Genomic DNA, 12,205 nt, shown 5'->3' with positions numbered 1-12,205 from the left:
GACGGTAAAGGGTCTCAGCTCGTCTCAGGAGCTGTTCCGGCCATCTTCCTCATCAGCGGTGTCTGTGTAACCTGATCCTGCCCCCGAGACCCCAAACAAACCGTCATCGGCGACGGAGCGTGACTAACGTTCGTTTTTACTCAGGTTCCCAAACATTTTTCTTCCGCCTCTCACCCCTCACCCCTCACCCCCACCGGCCGCTCCACACGTGTTCTCCACCTGGTCCGTCTCCTCCTCCGCTCCATCCGATGTCATTATCTCGGATCTCATTAAGAGACACCTATTTAATAAGACAGATACTTTCCTAGTAATAAATCACGTGTGCGTGTCCCGCTGCCTCTCGCTACCTCTCGCCCGTGTCTTTTTTTTAAATTCGCCGCCTTTTTGTTTCGATCTATTTAGAGTATGTTTCTGTGTCGGCGAGCGCTCGCATTAATGATATCTCCCCGGGAATAGCTGAGAGAGCTTACCGTGTTGTTGTCGTGTACGGGGCATCTAGTGGATCGGCGGGGTGGGTCGAGGAGGAAGGTTGCTCTCATTAGGACTCCGTGGAGCACATGTCCGGGTGTCGGGCCAGGGGGCGCATCCGCAGACCTTTGATGACGAGCCGCAGTTATGATTTATCACTTTAGACAAGTCTAATGAAGCTCGAAGGAAGCGCCCGTCACTCCCGCTAAGAGGGGACGCGGCGGCGAACACTTCATGGCTCTTGTATTATAATCAATTATCAGTATTTGTGATCGGCGGTAACGAGGTCCTAGAGGTCGATAAGCAATTAGTTGAGACACGGCAGACACACAGACCGCGGCACGGAGACTGGAACGGAGATAGCATCAGGAGGAGGACGGCGTCACACGCGAGGTTCAACCTTAAACGACTCTGTTATAAGGTTGACATCAGTGTGACGTCGACGAGGACTAATAAAGATCGCGCCTCCTCTCTCGCGCGGCTGTCGGACGATTCTCTGGATGATAATTTTCAGAAGTCTTAAAATGGTGGTCGGGAATGAGACAATAAGCGGCAGAGTAGATACTGTCGCAAGAAAGGGGGGGGGGGGAGGGACACTCACAGAGGGAAATATTTATATGACGTTTTAAAGTTTATTTATCGAGCTATTGTTTACAAGCGAGAAGCATGACACAGAAAAAACATTTTAATCAAACTGGATGTAGATTTAGATAATAATTATTACTGGCTCCTGGAATTCCCGTTCTTTTTGTTTTTATGAACCATACAAATTTAACATTTGTAATTCTATAGATAATTATATATATGAATAGGTATATTAATTGACTAACAACATGCGACTAATCTGAACTAAATACAAATGATCAATTAGTAACATGAGAGAGGCTTCTGGATCCGCACTGATAGGTGGGTAACGAGTAACGATCTTTATACGTGACGCTGCCGGACATTTTAAACTCCGACTTTACAACAGACGACACGCGGCCGACAAATAAAACAAACAACTCACAGAAAAAATATAAATAGCATGTTAAGTTATTTGAACAGAGAAATTAAAACCTCACATTAAATATATAACAAGAGGGTTGAATGTAGCCAAGTCTCAGCCGTGGGCGGCCCGCGCCTGGTTGCGATCATTATAATAACGATCCTTTATGACATATACATGTCACTAATTGTTGTGTTGCTGGAATTCTGACTCCACCAGCTCTAGTTCCAGCAGCCAGAACACGACACCCTCGGCGTGAGGTAGCGAAGACGTCGCCACTAACACGCTACACGAGTTCTGGCGTTGTAGAATGTTACTGCAGAATTAATAGATATATTGCGAGGGAAGAATGAAGAGAGAGAGAGAGAGAGAAAGAAAAAAAACATCAATAAAAAAATCTGAATTACGTTTAATTAAATGTGACGTTACTGAAGTCTAGCGCTAGGTACATTAGATATAAAGTAGGAATTGTGAGCAACGTGTAAGCTCGCTGCCATGAACAGAATGAATATGTCATTTTAATGTCAATGTTAGTATAAGTTTTTGGTATTACTTCCGTTAAACTCCTCTAAAGGAACAGCACCTACACGTTAACTGAATGAAATAAAAGACTGGTGTGTATCACAAAAGTGCCGTCTTTTTAATTTCCAAACATCATTATGTTTTATGAATTAAACACATTATATAAAGATAGCTTTGTATCGCTCGTGGCTAACAAAGGCGACATCGGGTCTAAGATTACCCATCAAGTTGAATCTCCTTACAAGACGGTCTGAGGGGAGGGAAAGGAAATGCAGAATTGAGTTCGTACTCGAATGTCGTAAAATTTAATGACAAAGAACAGCTCTTCTCAATGTTACTCACTGTTTATAATGACCAAAGAAAAATGAGTTCACCTCAGATATGTAACGATCGCGATCAGTTCATGGCTCTTCAAGCGGAGCTCGGCCCACATTAGACCCGGGACATAGTCACCCTCACCTAAGGTGTCTTATACGGTAGAATTTTCATTGACGAATTTATTACTCTTCTGTTGCCTCTTCGGTGATCTTTATCAACAAGGAGGCTGTGTACAGGCTTGCACGCAACAGTTGACCTTCCATGTCATACTGTAACATATTAGGATTCAAAACCGACGATAATCCTGAAGAGACTTTAGTTGTTCTTCATCTAAGTATATTTTTAGAAACGAAGCCTTTCGAATGTTTATTTCAAATCGTGCTACTTCTTGTTAAGGTGCTTTTTCTTCAACTTTATAACGGTTTTCTTTTAAACTTGTCGGTCTATCTGTAAGTCGTGTTTATTAGAGTCTGACAGTAGGTGTCTTGCGACTGTTTTGTGGCCTCTATGATGTGAGGTCCGGAGGGTGTGGGTGACGGGCCGAGGGGATGAGGAGGTGAGGGGTGAGAGGTAGTCAGCGTGTGTGTATGTATGTGTTTGCTCCGGGGGAGGGTGTTCTATAGGCGGAGTCGCCGAGTGCAATTAACTGCATCGTATAAAGTGGAGTATACACAAGGTCGCTGTTATGTCTACATTGTAATGTGTCTGTTAGAAATATGAGGAAATGTAATAAAAATACATAATTTACTATCATCATAATAATTATTGTTATTGTAAATCAATTATCTCCATTATTTATTTAATGTACTCGCTCAACAGATAATAGAGGATGCAAGATTTGTGTGTGTGTGTGTGTGTGTGAGTGTGTGTGTGTGTGTGTGTGGGTGCTTGTGTGTAAATCTCTAAAGCCACAGTCAGACATGTCTTAGGTGTTGGATGTTGTTGCAGGTGGAAAACAATTCAGTTATCACCGGGTCGTTAGCCGACTGAACGGAAGTAGTATTTAAGTTTATCGTCAGACGATGTCTGATGATGATGATGTCAGATGATGTTCATGAACCAGTCTGTGAATATCATGAACCGCTCCAGCGACTTCACATTGGACATATACTTCGAAGACGTAATGTTATGTCGTTTGAACTTTGCTTGTTGTCAAATTAGACAAATTTTAATTTATTACAATTATTAAATTACTTCCGAGGTGTTTTTCGCAGCAAGCTCTCTCTTATGAGCATCTCAGTGTGATATCAAAGTCTTAGCTGACGTTTTGGTTTGTATCACTTTATAAAGTGTTTATTCTCTGAGTTTTGTGCTTACTTTAACGAGCACCTAATGCCAACCCTTCTTGTGGAACATGTATCGTGATTGAGCTCATATTATCGTTAGGTTGAAAGATGCTGGAGCATCAACTCCTCGTGAAGTGGTTCCTGCCACCGCACACTTTATAGAAGGACTTCATGTAGCAAAAGTAGTATGAGCCAGGAGAAATTTCTTTCTAAGATGATTCGTCTTCCTGCCCTTTTATGCCCTATTTCCTTGTGGTCGTCACGGTACCTGTATATATAAACTTCTGTTTCCTACTCATTCCTTTTCTTCATATTCATGCGCGGGTTCAGTCTCTCCTTGTACATACAATAACTTCTCACACAGTCTGTCCACACTTTAGTCGGTCTTCCTCTACTCTCGTATCCATCTTCATTCTCATCTCTTCTTTCGTCGTATAACTTACCTCTCTTCTCTTAACGTTTTCCGCGTCACACTGACCCATTCTGATGTTTCTGACGTTCTCAGTCACCGGTGCATCCTATTCTACTGTACTCATTCTTGATTGTGGCTCTCCACTCTCGTCTCCTCATCTTAATCTATATCTGAAGTTATTCTGAAGTCAATTTACATTTTGAATTATGACTAGTCCCAGACAGCTGATATATTTAATGTCTTTAGTGTGGTGACACAAGTTTTGGAATTTTAGTTGTAAGTTAAATAGTCATACGGTCCGAGGTACCAATAAAATATTTTAGTCGTGTTGTGAACATTGTACTTAACACGTGGGAGTGTGAAGGTTGGGCTAGGGCTTCTGTTCCTAGGAATCAATTAACTGAGTTCCTATGTGATGGTTACAGGAGTATCGTTGTGTATTCAATCCTACTGCCTTACAATACGTCTTAAATTAAAACGTTACTGTGAAAATATCGATACTAGTGACATATTAAGGCGTGTGATCTCTTATATTAATATAAGTCACATATATTGCGTGTCGTTTATATAAGAGTCGTGTGAGTGGCAAGCTGGTGTCGGTTAGACGTGCTCTGTTAGTGGTAGTTCGTTGTAGAGCGCCATCTACAGGAGTAAAGGGTCACTGAGTATGACGTAGACTGGAAAAAAATAAAATATAACACTTTATCGGGTCACTAAATTATTGCGAAACAAATCTAGGAATGCGATAATGTTTTTTATTGTGTAGTAATAACGACTAGTTAATACACAAGAACCTGGTCTCCTAATATGTGAGAGTTCATACAAATAATAGTAATTAAAAACTTAGAACTAGAAAAACAAAATAATTTAACAAACTACATACAACTGCGGTCGGCGAACAAAAATGACGGATGGACGAAGACAGCGTGTCCACATACTCCGGACCTGCCTCGATAAGAAACCTCATAGTACGTTACATACTTCATGTGATTTTTATTAATTAAAAGTTTGAAGGTTGTTATGTGTTTTTCTAGTTTGGTCACACATTTTACTCTTTTGTTCGAAATAAAGAAATACATTTTAGAGATTGCGTTACAGTAGGTTGTGATGTTATTACATGCTCATATGAACAACTGTCGTAAGCACACGTAAAGTCGTCTATTTCTGTAAAAGTTAGTTTCCTAATACCCAGGTACAGTTTAAAAGTTAGATGTTAACTTAAATCAATAGTGACGGCTCACCGCGGCGTGGCGTGAACAAATGTCTTCGAATGCTCATTACAATAAGAGACGCCGAGGCGGACAACAAAAAGGGAACATTGATTGGACGAAAATAGATCGCTTAGAATACTGTACGATGGAGTAGAGTGGAGTGGAGCGGAATGGAGTCGCTTTTATTAGACAGGCTATTTGATGTACTTATCATATCAAACTAGCTTTGAAAGTATGTACCTACCTCCAAATATCATAAGCAAGGAGCTGTAACTAGTACGTGCCTGAACCCTGTGTAGTGACGTTCCTGTTTCTTATTTATATTTCAAAAACCAAACTTCACACCACGTTCGAGATAACATTCAATGTTCTAACGACTATCATATATTAGTTTGATGATTCGTTCAGAACTGTTCGTTGGCGATTATTAGAGTTAAGGAGCGTCTGCTGAGGTCCAGCGTCGGATGTGTGACCGAGTGTCAGGTGTTGTATGACAGTTTGGGTTATATAGAATGACTGTGGAACCAGTCGTTAACTCAATACTAGAGACTATGGTAACAATACACACGCACACACGCAAACAGTGGGGTTAACTTATTGTCTGTTCCACAGAGGGCTAGCAGGGTCCCTGGGTCTTAATTCAAACTTAAGAAAATTCCAATACCTTATAATACTTACTGAAATTTTCTTAAGTTCAAATTTAATTAAGTAAGTTTAGTTTAACAGTAAAGAAAACTGGAGTCTGTTTAAAATTTATAGCTTTTTATTAAACACACTAGCGGCCCGCCCCGGCTTCGCACGGCTGCAATGCTGATCCTAAATATAATACAGAAAAACTGTGAACTTTGTATATAAAAACATAGCGGCCCGCTCCGGATTGGCGCGGGAGTAAAACTTAAATCATATGCTGTGAGGGGCCACATAGAAACATATTAAATCAACAATGTATTAAAGGTGTTTAAATGGATATGGATTAATTCTGTATTGAGTAAAATCGCTTCGAAAAATAGACATTATTAGTCGTAAAAAATAAAGGACAAAAAATGTTATTGTCCAATTATCCATAACAGATAGACTTATGCCATCGCAGAGTTTTCTGGAGACCTTTTCAATGTGTACAATACTTTTATAAATCTCGTAGGTTTCAGCCTGCGTTTGCAATGTAAGGGAAAAAAATGTAATTATTTACGACGTCACATTATAAACTTCAAAAATAACAGTATTTCTCCAATATTTATAATACATTTAAAGATTCCTCTTCAATCATTCTATTTATTAAAAAAAAACCTCATCAAAGTTTTAAAGATTTAAACGTACATAGAGATAGGGACACAGGAAGCGACGTTGTTTTATATTACAATACAAAGGAAAATGCTTCATTTTTAATTTTTTGACTAACACTGAACCGAATTCCTAAAGGAAGAAATTTTCAAAGTGTGTAGATGATCTTTATGTTAATAGTTCTTCAAAATAAGAAGCATGATTTTCAAAATATTGTTTTTCGTCTAAAGAGCAGCCGAAGCAGTCCTGCTGACACCAAATTATGACCTGATGAAGAAATCATCGAGAAATCAAATGAACCTCATAAACATGATTCAAAAAAGGGGCTAGTGTGTAGGCGACCCGCCGGCGGCAACTAGTACAGAATAAGAAATTAAAACCCTCTCATAACATTCGCACTCGCGGCTTCCGACTGCGTGGTAGTGGTCCATATAATTTAATTAAATTCAGTTGAAGAGTTTTAATATAAATGTTTCCGTAAGTTCGCCCCGGCCACGTGTTAATCCCGGTGTAAAGCTCTCTCTCACGTCCGCGACATCTGCATCACGGGATTAACCCGGGATTATCAGACGCACTACACTACTAATACTAGCTATTAGAAAAACACGCACTAAACGCTCCCGACAACAATGTCACCCAAAATAGATCGAACGCCATCGCCACGGACGGACGACACTCGCTCGTCGAGTCAATAGGTCCATACATACATACCCACATCGTTATATAGAAGAGCCGCGAGAGACGTCCAGCACACGGACAGCTGACGAGGGAACATACATACTTTATATATTACTAATAAAGTTGTACTCCGAGTGACTCAGTGAGGACAGCCACACTAAAGAGGTCATTGTTGTGTTAGGTCAAGTTGACCAGCATAGAGGGAGCTCGTGGCTGGGCATGCAACATTGAACGCCTACTCCGGTATAATATGGACCCTTCCGCAGCAGCCGCCGACACCAGGGCCTGTGAGCAGACAAGCGACAGGATCTTGGAATTATTGTGTTAATAAAGATAAGTAACTCAAAGAACACAAGCCAACTCCTCCATGATGAACTCCTTTTCACCAATAAGGTCTCAGACGCCTTCCCTGCGGCCTTGTTATATATTTCTCCCGTTCCTTATAGTGAAGATCTTCATGGCCCGTCACATTATAAGTGAATATTATTATGTAGTCTGTAAAATGTAAACTGCGGAAAGATTTAAAATTTCATATAATTGAAAATAATATCTATAACACGGACTTCAATAATTATTAACTGTTTGTTCTTATAGTAATAGCCATGACTTCTGAATATTAATGAGTGTAAAACATTTTGTATTGAATGATTTTATTCGTGAGTTCCTGTCGTATTCCTTTATTACTAAGCCTCAGGTCGTCCTTGCCACTTGCCTAGTGACGAGTGACGAGTGGCGATTGTTTGACGGTCGCTACAACGTGTGCGATGTTTGAAACGACGACCGCACGCCGTTCACCATCAAACCGAAGTTTCATTGGCTACTAGAGCAGTAAACGCTAGCGATACTATTCAATTAGGCGATGTTTTTATATTTTTTGCTGGACGACTAGTATAATGGAGCGTAATTTGTAGTTGGTTTACTAACAGCGACCAGTCGGCTGGATCACAGACGAGCCAACACGCGAGGCCCGCTCTCTAACAGCCCGGAACATCGATGTTACTTGACCTATCATACGGAACACTTTCCGTAGACTGTGCTCTCTGTCGGAAGGCGGATCTCAGTGAGCTGCCCATTTACTCAGCAATCCGACAATTATCATATGATCGCCACTACCGAAGGTGCCAGGTGCCAGGTGCCAGGTGTCCTCGATCCGACACGCTCCATCGACTCTAACTGATTACTGCATCTCATTCCGCGAGACTCTCCTCCGTGATTCTCATTCTCAGGTTCATATAAAAAAGGTCACGGTACGATCGCAAGTATTATGTTTTTTCAAAGTCATTGTTTTTCATGTTGTGATGGTTTGCATTAATTGAAAACGATATATTAATACAGAGTGAGTTATAAAATGCTTCGTCTCATAACGAGGCACTGAATACAAGCATCGATCAAAATTAAATTAGTGTCGGCGAGGTCTAGCTGCAGTGGTCGGGCTGCAGCTGGTGCGGGGACTGTGCGGTTACAGACATACATACATTAAGATGCGACGGGTCCGAGCTGTGACTCAATTATGTGTGGAACTTATCAAGAGCAAGTTTTTAATGTAAATATTTGCAACCAATTAATAAATATAATTTGCTTTAAATGTCAATAATCCTCTGAGAGAGCCATATTTTTTTTTCGTACCGTAGTACGTTTCTTGACTTGTACTTTTCTTATTTTTGAAATTATTCACAAAACTACATTTTTTCCTCATTAACATAAATTATTCAACTGACATGTTTTTGGACATAAGATTAGCATAATATTTATTGAATGGAAGTTATAAATGATGTCATTAATATTAAAGAAACAATTTATTTGTGATCAATGTTAGTTTAGAGTTGTTCTGCTAATGTTAAGATAAGATGACGCGAGGAGTCTGCCGTCTCTAACATTCAGTGCAAATTGTATTAGTATCGGTTCAGTTTCAACAAATTCTCGTCTAAATAACAAACGGACAGACATACGAGAAAGTAAACCTTTTTTTTCTATAATTATCTTTCATAACATTGTCTCATTTTCTTATCGAACTGGGAATTATAATTACTTAGAGCGAAGAATTTAATAGATGAAGACGTATATTAATGGACGAAGAGACGTATTTTCAGATTTATAGATAAATCAGCCTTCAACTCAGAAATTACTGTGTGAGTTGTCACTTTAATATAAAAAAATATATAAAAATAATAGAGGATACTGGCAGTAAGGTGGCTACGGATGGGAATTAATACAACACATACAGAGCGGATAAACCCTACGCAACAAGAGATAACAAATATAACGACTCGATGGAAAGTCATCAAGAACATCTTTCTCCAGCTACGTGAAAGGCTATTCGATATCACGCATGTATTTATAACATTAACCTTGCAATAAATAGTGTTGCTGCGGAACGGTCCGTGCTGGAGCTCGTCCGCTGACCACTTTACATATTCCTTGTCCCGTCCGTGCACTTCGACCTCAAAATAGAACATAGAAAAATACAGAGGACCGAGTGTGAGTGTCCATTAGTGCAGTGAGGTGTTTATTGATACAACTAATAGTGTTTGATGGTCGGAGATCACAACACGAGGCGCCTCCGACGACATCACATTAGACGGAGTTTTACTACTCAGCGTGCCCACTGTTCCCCGGAACTTTAATGACGTGATTTAAACAAAGCTTTTATTAGTGGTTAATGGCTCTCTTACAAGATGCGTGCGGGAGAGGGACGCCCGGGGAGAGGCCGGGAGGAGGCGGGAGGGGAGGGGATTTGGTTCCATACTAAAAATAGTCAGAGATATTTAAAATTGTTTTAATCCGAACTAATTCCGCGGACGTCCTGCGGCGACCTGGAGAGTGACAGTGAGTGAGGTGTCCTAGTGTGAAGCATCCCTCGCGACTGTTTCTCTCTGTACGAGCAGTGCGTCTGGTGTCATTGCTGACTAGTGTGCACTAGTTTATGAACACATTCGTTTATCTCAGCGTGTCTCGTGTCTTTGAAGCCGCTTGGCTCGCTACCAATGATCGCAATTCCTAAACCACTCATTAAATCACAATTACACGAATCTACATAACATATGTTCAGGCGTTGTACAAGCGTCGAGTCTTCAGCGATTCAAATTTATTATAAAGAGCTTTCAGTTCGATACCGTTCCGCTCGATCTCAGTACGCGCGTGACACGTTACATGCTGGGCTCGTGTTATTGAGACACACTATTTGTTATTTCTACCATCTCATGCCTCGTTCTCGGCTCGTAGCTGTCTGACGCCAGCGTCGTTTCCTTCCGAATCTGTAACACGTGCTATGACATCGTATCGTGGTCGTGTCGTCGTCTCTCCGCGGGCGTGTCGTCCGTCCATCCATCTCCCGTGACATATTTACGAGCCAGCACAGCCCCTCCCCTCCCGCCGCTCTCCCTCCGTCCCCTACCCCTCCGACGTCTTCCTCCTCTCGGCCGCGTGTCGTTTTGTTGCATAGTTGGTGCGAATAAGTGAATCTAAATGAAGGAGTCGCCCGAGTCTCGTGAGCTGTTTATTGAAGACGCCGCGGATTTATATCTCTCCGATCGCCGACTACTTTGTAGTCAGTCAGAGTGTCCATATTGCACCTTCCTCTGAGAGGAAGGATGAGGAAGGATCGTCTGCGTGACGCCATCGCTGGCTCTAGGGGTGTCCGCTTATATTACTCGACACAATTTTAAATTGAACTCATAACTTTATGATAGTGCAAACGAGGTGGTGTCATCAAATAGTGGTGAGGCGGATGATCCCGTGCCAGTTCGCCGCGGCACGTGTCGCTCCTCATAAATCTCTTCTATCGGAGCTCCATAAATCGTTTCTCCCCCTTCCCGTCGCCTCCCTTGGTCTCTGATCGGACAGTTATATCATTATATGAAGTCTACTTTCTCGTCTAATTAAAAGGATTATTATAAGTATTAAAAATATTATTAATTCCCCACCGGCTGGAGTGCGAACCCTCGCCCGGCAGAGTCAGACATTATCAGTAGTAAATTATTCAGAACATATCGGTAAGTCATAACACAAAGTAAATATGCGAAGAGCGAGCGGGCGAGCGGGCGAGCGGGTCATCTACATACGACCTCTTGTGACATACATACTGGGCCGCCCGCATCCGCTCGTCTACATCACATACATTATACTTATTTAATAAACCTTGATCTTAGCGAAGCTAAATATGACTTTATATAGTTGTCGAGAGAGACGACTGAACCGTGGCAAGCGGCGGACTGAGTGACTCCTGGACGTGGAGTCCTGAAGGAAGACGGAAGTATGAAGAGCTGGGAAGTTTAGATTTAAACTAATTAAATAAATAATTCGGAGATTTAATGTAAGCTCATGTAGGTACATCACGCACGCATCTCTTTTATTGCTAAATATTTTAGACATATTAAAGATGTTCATGAATTTACTTTAAATAAAATATTCTAAAAGAAAAAAAAGGCAATTATTTTTTCTTGAGTTCATTATAATGTGTTAAAGAAGCTCCTTGTGTCGTATAAGTTATGTAGAGGACTAACGGCCTAGCGGTCACTTGATGTGAACATCGCTTGACCTCTGACGTCCTGTCGTTTGTTCGGATTAAGTGTTCCCAGCTTGGCCAACGATTTGCATGTGACGTATACGTCGAGAGGCTGAGTGGAGGCTGTGTTGTGGGCGGGTCGTCGGGCGACACGCCTACCGTACCAGCCCGTGACGTCACGCTCGCAGCCTCCCTCCCTGCAGCCATCTGCACCGAGACGACAACATGCCGAGATTTATTAATGAAATACTCTTTACAATTCCGAGAGTTCACTCCACCGCGCCAGGGCGGGCAACGGTGAAGATGAGAGACCGGACAGAGGGTATGGGCTTGAGTCACCAGGCACCAGTGACTGGGGGTGTAGCCAGCATACAGTGGTTGCGGTCCTTTAGGAAGTTTTAAGAAGCAATTCTTCACTGGATCAGATGAAGGCTTTGATCATGGAAAACATATTTATGTAAATAAATTAATATTTTCGAACTCAAAAATTATTAAAAGGTACATTTGTATTATATCATTGAATTTAAACAGTGATTC

This window comes from Danaus plexippus, chromosome 11 (assembly GCF_018135715.1).
Source record: "Danaus plexippus chromosome 11, MEX_DaPlex, whole genome shotgun sequence".
NCBI lineage: Eukaryota > Metazoa > Arthropoda > Insecta > Lepidoptera > Nymphalidae > Danaus > Danaus plexippus.
This window is presented reverse-complemented; position numbering follows the sequence as displayed.